The sequence below is a fragment of the Salmo salar genome, chromosome 18, assembly GCF_965601325.2.
Source record: "Salmo salar chromosome 18, fSalSal1, whole genome shotgun sequence".
Lineage (NCBI taxonomy): Eukaryota > Metazoa > Chordata > Actinopteri > Salmoniformes > Salmonidae > Salmo > Salmo salar.
The window spans coordinates 78,277,145-78,291,791 of NC_138308.1; positions in this window are offsets into that span (position 1 = coordinate 78,277,145).

The following is a 14,647-nucleotide window of genomic DNA, read 5'->3' on the forward strand; positions in this document are numbered from 1 at the left end:
GCTGACAGGTTTATCAAATCTAGCACACAGCCATGCAATCTCCATAGACAAACATTGGCAGAGCTGCCTAGGTAAACTGTACGTGATGTTATTGTGAGGTTGGAACATCTAGGAGCAACAATGACTCAGCCGGGAAGTGGTAGGCCCCACAAGCTCACAGAACGAGACCACTGAGTGTTGAAGATCATAGCCCATAAAAATAGCTTGTCCTTGGTTGCAACACTCCCTACCGAGTTCCAAAATGGCTCTGGAAGCAATGTCAGCACCCGGCGTCAGCACAAGAACTGTTCGTCAAGACCATCATGAAATGGGTTTCCATGGCCGACCAGTAGCACACATGCCTAAGATCACCATGTGCAATGCCAAATGTCAGCTGGAGTGGTGTAAAGCTCAATGCCATTGGACTCTAGAGCAGTGGAAACGCGTTCTCTGGAGTGATTAATCACGCTTCACTATCTAGCAGTCCATCAGACAAATCTGGGTTTGGCGAATGTCAGAAAAATGCTACCTGCCCCAAATCATAGTGCCAACTGTAATGTTTGGTGGGGGAGGAATAATGGTCTGGGGCTGTTTTTCATGGTTCGGGCTAGACCCCTTAGTTCCAGTGAAGGGAAATCTTAAAGCTACATAATACAATGACATTCTAGAGGATTATGTGCTTCCAACTTTGTGGCAACAGTTTGTGGAAGGCCCTATCCTTTTTCAGCATGACAATGCCCATGTGCACAAAGCGAGGTCCATAGAAAAATTGTTTGTCGAGATCAGTGTGGAAGAACTTGACTGGCCTGCACAGAGCCCTGACCTCAACCACACCGAACACCTAATCGCCCAACATCAGTTCCCAACCTCACTAATACTATTGTGGCTGAATGGAAGCAAGTCCCCGTACCAACTTTCCAATCTAGTGGAAAGCCTTCACAGAAGAGTGGAGGCTGTTATAGCAGCAAAGGGGTGACCAACTCCATATTAATGCTCATGATTTTGGAATGAGATGTTCGACAAGCAGGTGTCCACATACTACTGGTCAATTATTGACTTACGGTATCAACTAATGCCTGTAGCAATATAGTGGAGTGATACGGTATACACTGAGTATACCAAATATTGGGAACACCTTCCTAATATTGAGTTGCACCCCCCACATCTTTTGCCCATCAGAACAGCCTCAATTCATCTGTGCATGGACTCTACAAGGTGTCGAAAGCATCCACAGGGATGCTGGCCCATGTTGACTCCAATTTTTCACACAGTTGTGTCAAGTTGGCTGAATGTCCTTTGGGTGGTGGACCATTCTTGATGCACACAGGAAACAGCAAGCATCCTTGCTTATGCCATATGTGTTAATTGATTGAATTGCTCTCCTGAAATCCCTGTGTACAGAACGCATCTTCTTTTTGCATTAATAAACATCTATTTAACTGATATGGATAAAAAAAATACTTTTTCCATCTCTTGGGTGTTGTACATAAAGTGTGCCTGTATGAATGTTTGTCCAGAGGGCTTCTGCAGAGACAACCTACTGTTACCATGGTAAACCCACCCACACATCATGCACTCATTGAGCTGTTCGCAGGTACCTGAACACTATGGTCTGTTTTGAGCTCAAGACAAGGCTGTGTCTTTGCTTTGGACAGGCCTGGTTGGCCTTTCACTCACTATGTGGTTCCAGAAGGATGTTTACATTTTATAAATTCTTGAACTGTAATCATTAGTTTACAGAGTGTACAGTAGAAGGTGTATCCAGGTTACAGCCAAGAGCCCTACCCACCCAGGTACAAACCCTGACTCCTACTAAACTCTCAGGTGTTACACTACCCAGACAATGATACTCTCTGTTATTATCAATACATAGTCACTTTAACCTCTATGGGCTAGGTGGGACGCTTGTCCCACCTACTCAACAGCCAGTGTAATCCCATAGCGCGTTATTCAAATTCCTCAAAAATGCAAAAACTTCAATTTTTCAAACATATGACTATTTTACACCATTTTAAAGACAAGACTCTCGTTAATCTAACCACACTGTCTGATTTCAAAAAGGCTTTACAACGAAAGCAAAACATTAGATTATGTCAGCAGAGTACCCAGCCAGAAATAATCAGACACCCATTTTTCAAGCTAGCATATAATGTCACATAAACCCAAACCACAGCTAAATGTAGCACTAACCTTTGATGATCTTCATCAGATGACAACCCTAGGACATTATGTTATACAATACATGCATGTTTTGTTCAATCAAGTTCATATTTATATCAAAAACCAGCTTTTTACATTAGCATGTGACTAGCATGTGACTAGCATTCCCACCGAACACTGCCGGTCACATCATTCTGATTACGGTAGTCATTTTGTCACCCTCATCATGGCAAAGACACGGAGAAATGCATATGATGCAGCTTTCAAGTTGAAGGCGATTGATCTGGCTGTTGGAAAAGGAAATAGAGCTGCTGCACGGGAGCTTGGTCTTAATGAGTTGATGATAAGACGTTGGAAACAGCAGCGTGAGGAATTGACTCAGTGCAAAAAGACAGCTAAAGCTTACTGCAAATGTTTTATTTTTTGTTACAAGCCGTGTTTCGTTAAAGTCTATTTATTTTTGTTACAAGCCGTGTTTTGTTTAAGCCTGTATAAAGTTAATTTGTTTCAATGTACCGGTAGGCACCTGCGGCTTATAGACATGTGCGGCTTATTTATGTTCAAAATAATATATATTTTTTAAATTCAGTGGGTGCGGCTTATATTCAGGTGCGCTTAATAGTCCGGAAATTACGGTACTTCCATTACCTCGACTAACCGGTGCCGCCGCACATTGACTCTGTACCAGTACCCCCAGTATATAGCCTCGTTATTATTATTTTACTCCTGCTCTTTATTAATTTGTTACTGATATTTGTTATTCTTATTGGTATTTTTTTATGTTATTTTTTAAACTGCATTGTTGGTTAGATTCCTTGTTATTATTCAGGGCATGTGACAGATATCATTTGATTTGATTTGATATTTGATATGCTTAAACTGTTGGTGCAGTATACATTAAATGTTTTAGTCATGAAAATGGGTTAATTCATTTTATGATGATGATGATGATGACATAACACTTGTCCAGCTGTTGCTGATTCAACATGTTTTTTTCATTCAAATACGAAAATAAGCATTTACCTATAGGTGTTGTTTCACTATAAATATTTGAGTCTAATGAACACTTATTTTTGCTATTCCTCTCAGGATCAAGATGCTGGAAACTCCATGACGCCGCTCTGAACAACATCCACAAGAAAGTAAACTCCGGGAGACAGAGGGTTGCCATGGAGAGAGATTGTTTACTCGGATGAGATGACAAAATATGGACAGAAATGTAGACCTTTGCTCTTTAATAACTTGCCTTGATTTTGTTTTCTACACTATATGTATAACTATGGCTTTTTCATTGTGTGTTACAATTACTTTCTGTTAATCTCCTTTTAACATTGATACTGTTGTGTATTTTAATTCAAATAAAGCATTCAAATGCTTTCATATAGAGATATTGTTTGATTTGATATTTTTCCTCTGTCCTTAAATTTCATCCACAAATTCAGTGTGCAACAACTATATTAGGCTGATGCTCAATGTAACAAAGCAATTTTTGGTTGCATAATGCACTGTGAATATGCATCTATTGACTGGTGTTTTAGTTTGTCTCAAACTATTTTTTAACTGTATCCTGAAAACGTCTCTGTGGTGTTCTGAATACCCTAAATAGATTTAACACTCAGCTAAACTCATCTCTAACCCCCAGCAATGACTGTCAGTCCTCACCACGTGCTCTCTACACACACCTCATTGCATCTAAACCACAATCAACCATGTCACTAAGAGCACAACTCACTCTTTTCATGAGAATAGCCTTGAAGTAAAAATAAACATCTTAGGTGAATATACTTTGAACAGAATTTATATTGTTGAGACTGACTTCAGATATGACAATGTACACATTGTGACAGCAGTTTCCACAAACTATTGACAAAACGTGAACGTATAAGTGCACCTTGCAGGATTGCAATTCATGTATCTTTCAATAGGGAGCAGCAGTGTGTATGAAGGTCCTTGTGACTGCTTCAAATCAAATCAAGTGAATGGCGCCAGAGGGGATGGCTGCTGTTTTACGGGCTCCTAACTAATTGTGCTATTTTAAATTGTTTGTAACTTATTTTGTACAAAATGTTGCTGCCACCGTCTCTTATGACCGAAAAGAGCTTCTGGATATCAGAACAGCGATTACTCACCTCGAACTGGACAAAGATTTTTTATTTAATGAGTCTGACACGTAGGATATAATGTTGCTCCCGGACAAGGCCCAAATCCCCATTATTCACATGAAGAAAATAAGGAAATACAGGGGGCGCAGATCAGGGTGCCTTGTGAGAATTCGTCAGCGAGTGGGTAACCCGCCTCTACCATCCATTCTATTGGCCAACGTGCAATCACTGGAGAATTAACTCAATGAGCATAGTGACTTTACAAATGACCTCGACTAACCTGTAAGACCGCACATTGACTCAGTACCTGTACCCCATGGATATATCCTCCTTACTGTTATGTAATTTTCTTGTGTTCTTTTTTTTATTACATTTTTTTACTTTAGTGTTGTAATAAATATTTTCTTAACTCTATTTCTTGAACTGCTTTGTTGGTTAAGGGCTTTTAAGTAAGCATTTCACAGTAAGGTTGTATTCGATGCATGTGACAAATACAATTTGATTTGATTTTAGACTATCCTACCAACGGGACATTAAAAACTGTAATATCTTATGTTTCACTGAGTCGTGGCTGAACCCGACACAGATAATGTACAGTTGGTTGGGTTTTCCGTGCATCGGCAGGACAGAACAGCTACATCCGGAAAGACAATGGGTGGGGGGTTGTGTCTATTTGTCAATAACAGCTGGTGCGCGATGTCTAATATTAAGGTAGTCTCGAGGTATTACTAGCCTTAGATAGAGTACCTCTTGATAAGCTGTAGACCACACTATCTATATTTTTCGTAACCGTCTATTTACCACCACAAACCGACGCTGGCACTAAGACCCCACTCAACAAGCTGTATTAGGCCATAAGCAAACAAGAATATGCTCATCCAGAAGCAGTGCTCCTAGTAGCTGGGGACTTTAATGCAGGCAAACCTAAATCCGTTTTACCTCATTTCTACCAGCATTTCACATGTGCCACCAGAGGGAAAAAACTCTACACCACCTTGAACTCCATTTGGTAAATATGACCGCATTTCTATCCTCCTGATTCCTGCTTACAAGCAAAACCTAAAGCAGGAAGTACCAGTGATTCACTCAATATGGAAGTGGTCATATGACGCGGATGCTATGCTACAGGACTGTTTTGGTAGCACAGACTGGATTATGTTCCGGGATTCATCCAATGGCACTGAGGAGTAAACCACCTCAGTCATCGGCTTCATCAATAAGTGCATCAACAACATCGACCATACGTACATATCCCCACCAGAAGCCATAGATTACAGACAATGCCAGCATCAAGCTAAAGGCCAAAGCTGCCGCTTTCAAGGACCGGGACACTAATCTGGACGCTTATAAGAAATCCCAACATGCCCTCAGACAAACCATCAAACAAGCAAAGTGTCAATACAGGATTAAGATTGAATACTACTACACTGGCTCTGATGCTCGTCAGATGTGGCAGGACTTGAAAACTATTACAGATTACAAAGGGAAACCCAGCTGCGAGCTTCCCAGTGACGTGAGCCTACCAGTCGAGCTAAATGCCTTTTATGCTCGCTTCGAGGCAAGCATCACTGAAGCATGCAGGAGAGCACCAGCTGTTCTGGACAACTGTGTGATAACACTCTCGGTAGCCAATGTGAGCAAGACATTAAAACATGTCAACATTCACAAAGCCGTGGGGCAAGACAGATTACAAGGATGTGTACTCCTAGCATGTGCGGACCAACTGGCAAGTGTCTTCATTGACATTTTCAACCTCTCCCTGACCGAGTTTGTAATACCTACATGTTTCAAGCAGAACACCATAGTCGCTGTGCCCAGGGAAGCGAAGATAACCTGCCTAAATAATTATCGCCCCGTAGCAATCACATCGATAGCTATAAAGTGCTTTGAAAGGCTGGTCATGGCTCACATCAACAGCATTCTTCCGGATAACCTAGACCCACTCCAATTCTCATAACGCCCCAACATATCCTAAGATGACGCAATCTCAATCGCACTCCACACTGCCCTTTCTCACCTGGACAAAAGGAACACCTATGTGAGAATGCTGTTCTTTAACTACAGTGCAGCGTTCAACAACATAGTGCCCACATAGCTCATCACTAAGTTAAGGACCCTTGGACTAAACACCTCCCACTGAAACTGGATCCTGAAATTCCTGACGGGCCGCCCCCAGGTGGTAAGGGTAGGCAGCAACACGTCTGCTACTCTGATCCTCAACACTGGGGCCCTTCAAGGGTGTGTGCTTAGTCTCTTCCTGCCATCCAGGACCTATATACTAGACGGTGTCAGATGAAAGACCAAAAAAAGACACCAGTCACCCAAGTCCTACACTGTTTTTTCTGCTACCGCACGGCAAGCGGTACCAGAGTGCAAAGTCTAGGACCAAAAGGCTCCTTAACAGCTTCTACCCCCAAGCCATAAGACTGATAAACAATTAACCAAATGGCCACCGGATTATTTACATTGACACCCCCTCCCTCCATTTGCTTTTTACACTGCTGCAACTCGCTGCTTATTATCTATGCATAGTCACTTCACCCCTACCTGCATGTACAAATTACCTCAACTAATCTGTACCCCTGCACATTCACTCGCTACCGGTACCCCCTGTAAATAGCCTCGTTATTGTTATTTTATTGTGTTACTTTTTATTATTTTTCACTTTAGTTTATTTGGTCAATATTTTCTTAACTCTTTCTTATACTGCACTGTTGGGGGCTTATAAGTAAGCATTTTACGGTAAGGTCTACACCTGTTGTATTTGGCACATGTGACAAATAAAGTTTGATTTTATTTTGATCATTACAACACCTGACACCATCGTTATGCACACCTGCGCCTCATTATGAGTCTCACCTGGTCTCCATCACTTCACTGATTACCTCCCCTATACTGTATCTGTCACTCCTTTAGGTTCACTCCCCAGGCAATAATAGTCATGTGCTTCATGTCCAGATGCTACTCTTGTTTTGTATCGTTCCATATTTCTTGTATTATTAAACTCACCCCCTACAGCTGCTTCTCGACTCCCAGCGTCTCCGTTACACTTGTACAGCTTTATTCTGCTTTGCACAACTTTATCACACAGCAAGTTTGATTTGTTTAAACAATGTGATTACTGTGGACTTATCCTTTATTAGGCCTAACTGCAGCTCACACTGTCTACAATACTATGTACTGCAGCTAGCTAACAGAGGGCTTGTCCATCCAAAGTAAGAGACACAACAGCAAGAGTCAGTGGATCCCTTTACTTTATGTTTTTCTTCCATTGTGGTCCATGGGAATCATTAAGTAGACCTGGTTGGCCACATGTTATAACACTGTCATCCTCTAGGGCAGTGGTTCCCAAACTTATAATAGTCCCGTGCTCCTTCAAACATTCAACCTCTAGCTGCGTACCCCCTCTAGCACCAGGGTCAGCGCACTCTCAAATGTTGTTTTTTGCCATCATTGTAAGCCTGACACACAGACACTGTACGATACATGTATTAATAAAAAGAAGAATGAGTGTGGGTTTTTATCACAACCCGGCTCGTGGGAAGTGACAACGAGCTCTTATAGGATCAGGGCACAAATAATAAATACTATAATAATCTTGTCTCTTTATTTAGCCATCTTACATATAAAACCTTATTTGTTCATCAAAAATTGTGAATAACTCACCACAGGATAAGGAGAAGGGTGTGCTTGAATGGATGCACATACAGTTGTTCCTCCATTAAAAGTTGTGAGCTTACACAGAGGTACCCAGTGTCACGGCTTCATTGCTCCAGACCACCACAAGGGGGAGTTAGAGCACTCATTATGCATGACCAATCATATCAAGTGGTTCCAATGACGAATTTGACGCGAGCCTCCGCTTCTGGTGACTTTCTTTAGCAAAGGTGGCTGACAAAACATTACAGGAGAAGCAAATGTAAGTAAATATAACGTCATAACGAGTCAAGCTAAAAATGTAAAATTGAGAGTAATATGTTAGTTAACCTCTCTAGGGTATGTGGGACGAAATCGTCCCACCTACTCAACAGCCAGTGGAATCCCGTGGCGCGATATTCAAATACCTTAGAAATGCTATTACTTCAATTTCTCAAACATATGACTATTTTACACCATTTTAAAGACAAGACTCTCGTTAATCTAACCACACTGTCCGATTTCAAAAAGGCTTTACAATGAAAGCAAAACATTAGATTATGTCAGCAGAGTACCCAGCCAGAAATAATCAGACACCCATTTTTCAAGCTAGCATATAATGTCACAAAAACCCAAACCACAGCTAAATGCAGCACTAACCTTTGATGATCTTCATCAGATGACACTCCTAGGACATTATGTTATACAATACATGCATGTTTTGTTCAATCAAGTTCATATTTATATCAAAAACCAGCTTTTTACATTAGCATGTGACGTTCAGAACTAGCATACCCACCGCAAACGATAAACATTCACAAAAAACATCACAATTATTTTAAGAATTATAGATACAGAACTCCTTTATGCAATCGCGGTGTCCGATTTTAAAATAGCTTTTCAGCAAAAGCACATTTTGCAATATTCTGAGTACATAGCTCGCCATCACGGGCTAGCTATTTTGACACCCACCAAGTTTGGCACTCACCAAACTCAGATTTACTATAAGAAAAATTGGATTACCTTTGCTGTTCTTCGTCAGAATGCACTCCCAGGACTTCTACTTCATCCACAAACGTTGTTTTGGTTCAAAATAATCCATAGTTATGTTCAAATATCCTCTGTTTTGTTCTTGCGTTCAAGACACTATCCGAAGGGTGACGCACGGACGCGTATCGTGACAAACAAATTCTAAATATTCCATTACCGTACTTCGAAGCATGTCAAACGCTGTTTAAAATAAAAATTTTATGCGATTTTTCTCATAAAAAAGCGATAATATTCCGACTCAAAGTTGAAAATGGCCTCTTCACGTGCACGCGCCCGTCTCATTGTTCTCAGATCGACCACTTACCAAATGCGCTACTGTTTTTCAGCCATGGGCTGCAAAGTCATCATTCAACGTTCTGCCGCCTTCTGAGAGCCTATGGGAGCCGTAGGAAGTGTCACGTTACAGCAGAGATCCTCAGTTTTCAATAAAGAGAGTGTAGAAGGCCAAGAAATGGTCAGAGAGGGCACTTCCTGTACAGAATCTTCTCAGGTTTTTGCCTGCCATATGAGTTCTGTTATACTCACAGACACCATTCAAACAGTTTCAGAAACTTTAGGGTGTTTTCTATCCAAATCAAACAATTATATGCATATTCTAGTTTCTGGGCTGTAGTAATAACCAGATGAAATCGGGTACGTTTTTTATCCGGATGTGAAAATACTGCCCCCTACCCTAGAGAGGTTAACATAGAGACAAACGATTGTGCATATTTATTTGTCATAAAGTTAATTTACGAAAATCGCGATTTAGCAAGATAACGTACTAATATTATCCAGCTAGCTAGCTGGTGTTATGACTTGAGTATGAAAATGTAATTCGTGTTGTTTCATGTTTTAAGGACTCCTGAGAAAACCAGCAAACCAGGCTGTCGTCTTGGGAAGCAGTGGATGTAAGGAATCTAGCTAGCTAAAGCATTTACTGCAAATTGAATATACAATTGTGTAAGCTGCCTTGCAATGCAGCTGAAGTAACATAGCTAGCTAACTATTTACTTGCTTATTGTGTAATGGAGGATAAAAATAACTGTATGCCTATGGATGTGTGAACCTCAGCTATCATAGTTGTTGTATCAACTTCCAAGTCTGAATGGCATTAATGAAGCCAATCGATTGAGTAAAATATAATAACTTAATTGTGCCAAGGATGCAAGTCCTATATACATGTACTGTAGTTATTACCACACATGAGATCCCCAAATTGTAGCCTGTACAGTTGAAGTCTGAAGTTTACATACACCTTAGCCAAATACATTTAAACTCCGTTTTTCATAATTCCTGGTATTTAATCCTAGTAAAAATTCCCTGTCTTAAATCAGTTAGGATCACCACTTTACTTTTAAGAATGAGAATAATTTATTTCAGCTTTTATTTCTTTCATCACATTCCCAGTGGGTCAGAAGTTTACATACACTCCATTAGTATTTGGTAGCATTGCTTTTAAATTGTTTAACTTGGGTTAAACGTTTCAGGTATCCGTCCACAAGCTTCCCACAACAAGTTGGGTGAATTTTGGCCCATTCCTCCTGACAGAGCTGGTGTAACTGAGCCAGGTTGGTAGGCCTCCTTGCTCACACACGCATTTTCAGTTCTGCCCCCAATTTTCTATTGGATTGAGGTCAGGGCTTTGTGATGGCCACTCCAATACCTTGACTTTGTTCTCCTTAAGACATTTTGCTACAACTTTGGAAGTATGCTTGGGGTCATTGTCCATTTGGAAGACCCATTTGCGACCAAGCTTTAACTTCCTGACTGATGTCTTGAGATGTTGCTTCAATATATCCACATCATTTTCCTGCCTCATGTTACCATCTATTTTATGAAGTGCACCAGTCCCTCCTGCAGCAAAGCACCCCCACAACATGATGCTTCCACCCCCGTGCTTCACGGTTGGGATGGTGTTCTTCGGCTTGCAAGTCTCCCCCTTTTTCCTCCAAACATAACAATGGTCATTATGGCCAAACAGTTATATTTTTCTTTCATCAGACCAGAGGACATTTCTCCAAAAAGTACGATCTTTGTCCCCATGTGCAGATGCAAAGCGTAGTCTGGCTTTTTTATGGCGGTTTTGGAGCAGTGGCTTCTTCCTTGCTGAGCGGCCTTTCAGGTTATGTTGATATAGGACTCGTTTTACTGTGAATATAGATACTTTTGTACCTGTTTCCTCCAGCATCTTCACAAGGTCCGTTGCTGTTGTTCTGGGATTGATTTGCACTTTCGCACCAAAGTACGTTCATCTCTAGGAGACAGAACTCGCCTCCTTCCTGAGCGGTTTGACAACTGTGTGGTCCCATGGTGTTTATCCTTGCGTACTATTGTTTGTACAGATGAACGTGGTAACTTCAGGCATTTGGAAATTGTTCCCAAGGATGAACCAGACTTGTGGAGGTCTACAATTTTTTTTATGAGGTCTTGGCTGATTTATTTTCATTTTCCCATGATGTCAAGCAAAGAGGCACTGAGTTTGAAGGTAGGCCTTGATATACATCCACAGTTGGGGCTAGGGGGCAGTATTGAGAATTTTGAAAAAAATATGTGCCCATTTTTAACTGCCTCCTACACCAACTCAGAAGCTAGAATATGCATATTATTAACAGATTTGGATAGCAAACACTCTGAACTTTCTACAACTGTTTGAATGGTGTCTGTAAGTATAACAAAACTCATATGGCAGGCAAGAACCTGAGAAAAATACAAGCAGGAAATGAGAATTTTGTGGCTGTACTATTTTTGAGTCATTGCTAATAGATCACACAGTGACAAAGGATTCATTTCGCACTTCCTACGGCTTCCACTAGATGTCAACGATCTTTATAAAGTTGTTTGAAGCGTCTATGATGAACAGAGAACGAATGACAAGGAAGATAAGTTGACGTCCCTGGGATGTCGTCACTTCATTATTGCGCGCACCTGCGCGTTCATGTGAGGCGAGACATTTTTCAAAACGTTTTTCAAGACACAGGAGAGGTCGGGTTGAAATATTACTGATGTTTCACGTTAAAAATGGCCCTAAAGATTGATGCTAAACAACGTTTGACATGTTTGAACGAACGTAAATAGATTTTTTTTTTTACTTTTCGGCGTGTCTCTCCCCCCCCCCCCCCGCCCTACATTTTGAGGATCCTACTGAACGCGCTAACAACATGGAACAACTTGGCGTTATTTGGACATAAATTATGAACTTTGTCGAAAGAAACCACATTTGTTGTGGACCTGGGATTCCTGGAAGTGCCTTCTGATGAAGATAATCAAAGGTAAGGGATTATTTACATAGTATTATTGATATTAGATGGTTACAAGATGGTGCTAACCTGTATATCCTAGCCTATTGTTCTTAGCATAGCACCCCGTTTATTGCAAAGTGTGATTTCCCAGTAAAGTTCTTTTGAAATCTGGCAATCTGGCAATGTGGTAGCATTTACGAGATGTTAATCTATAATTCTTTGAATGACAATATTATAATTTACCAATGTTTTCGAATAGTAATTTTGTAAATTGTAACGCTGATTCACCGGAAGCATTTGAGGGGGAAAAAAATCAGAATTTCACCGCCACTGTAAAATGCTCTTTTTGGATATAAATATGAACTTGATGGAACAAAAAATGCATGTATTGTATAACATAATGTCCTAGGAGTGTCATCTGATGAAGATTGTCAAAGGTTAGTGCATAATTTTAGCTGGTTTTCTGCTTTTGGTGACGCCTGTCTTTGAATTGACAAAACATTATACACAGCTATTTTCAATGTACTCTCCTAACATAACCTAACTTTATGCTTTCGCTGTAAAGCCTCTTTGAAATCGGACAATGTGGTTGGATTTAGGAGATGTTTATCTTTCAAATGGTGAAAAATAGTTGATTGTTTGAGAAATTGAAATTATTAGATTCTTGCAGTTTTGAATTTCCCGCCATGGTATCTTGTCAATAAATCCCGTTACCGGGATCAGAGCGGGAAGGGGTCCTCTAGAGGTTAAAGGCACATTCAACTTAGTGTTTATAAACTTATGACCCACTAGAATTGGATACAGTGAATTATACGTGAAATAATCTGTCTGTAAACAATTGTTGGAAAAAATGACTTGTGTCATGTACAAAGTAGATGTCCGAACTAGCTTGTTAACCTCTATGGGCTAGGTGGGACGCTAGCGTGCCACCCGTGGTGCACTCCATCAACAGCAGGTGCATTTCAAGAGCGGCAAATTTGAATCCAAATAAATGTCAAAATTCAAATTTTTCAAACATACAACTATTTTACACCCTTTGAAAGATAAACATCTCCTTAATCTAACCACGTTTTACGATTTCAAAAAGGTTTTACGGCGAAAGCATAAATTTAGAGTATGTTAGGACAGTACATTTACAAGAGTTGTGTGTAATGTTTTGTCAAGTCAAAGACAGGGTCACCAAAACCATAAAACCAGCTAAAATGATGCACTAACCTTTTACAATCTCCATCAGATGACACTCCTAGGACATTATGTTAGACAATGCATGCATTTTTAGTTCTATCAAGTTCATATTTATATCCAAAAACAGCGTTTTACTATGGCATTGATGTTGAGGAAATCGTTTCCCTCCAATAACCGGCAGTCAAGTCAGCGTCACAAATTAAATAATTAAAATTAGAAAACATTGGTAAAATATTATATTGTCATTTAAAGAATTATAGATTTACATCTCTTGAACGCAATCAACTTGCCAGATTTAAAAATAACCTTACTGGGAAATCACACTTTGCAATAATCTGAGCACTGCGCCCAGAAAAATACGCGTTGCGATACAGACTAGACGTCATGTTGGGGAGATCTAAAATCGAAAATACTATGTAAATAATCCATTACCTTTGATTCTCTTCATCAGATGTCACTTCCAGGTATCACAGGTCCATAACGAATGTAGTTTTGTTCAAAAAAGCTCATCATTTATGTCCAAAAATCTCCGTCTTGTTAGCACATGATCTAAGCCAGCCGGACTTCTCGTCATGAACGAGGGGAAAAAATATATTTACGTTCGTTCAAACATGTCAAACGTTGTATAGCATAAATCATTAGGGCCTTTTTTAACCAGAACATGAATAATATTCAAGGTGGACGAATGCATACTCTTTTATAACGTATTGGAACGAGGGTACCCAACATGAACTCGCGCGCCAGGTGTCTAATGGGACATCATCGTTCCATGGCTCTTGTTCGGTCAGATCTCCCTCCAGAAGACTCAAAACACTTTGTAAAGGCTGGTGACATCTAGTGGAAGCAATAGGAAGTGCCAAAATATTCCTCAGCCCCTGTGTTTTTCAATGGGATAGGTTTAAAGGTAATACAACACATCAGGTATCCACTTCCTGTCAGAAAATGTCTCAGGGTTTTGCCTGCCAAATGAGTTCTGTTATACTCACAGACACCATTCAAACAGTTTTAGAAACTTTAGAGTGTTTTCTATCCATATATAATAAGTATATGCATATTCTAGTTACTGGGTAGGATTAGTAACCAGATTAAATCGGGTACATTTTATTTATCCAGACGTGCAAATGCTGCCCCCTAGCCCTAACAGGTTAACAAGACATTTGTGGAGTGGTTGAAAAACAAGTATTAATGACTCCAACCTAAGTGTATGTAAACTTCCGACTTCAACTGTATATCGACTATGAAACAAATAGGACATGGCCTGCTTATGAGTTGCCATGAAAAAAAAGCTAGATTAATTCAACTGAGAATGGCGAG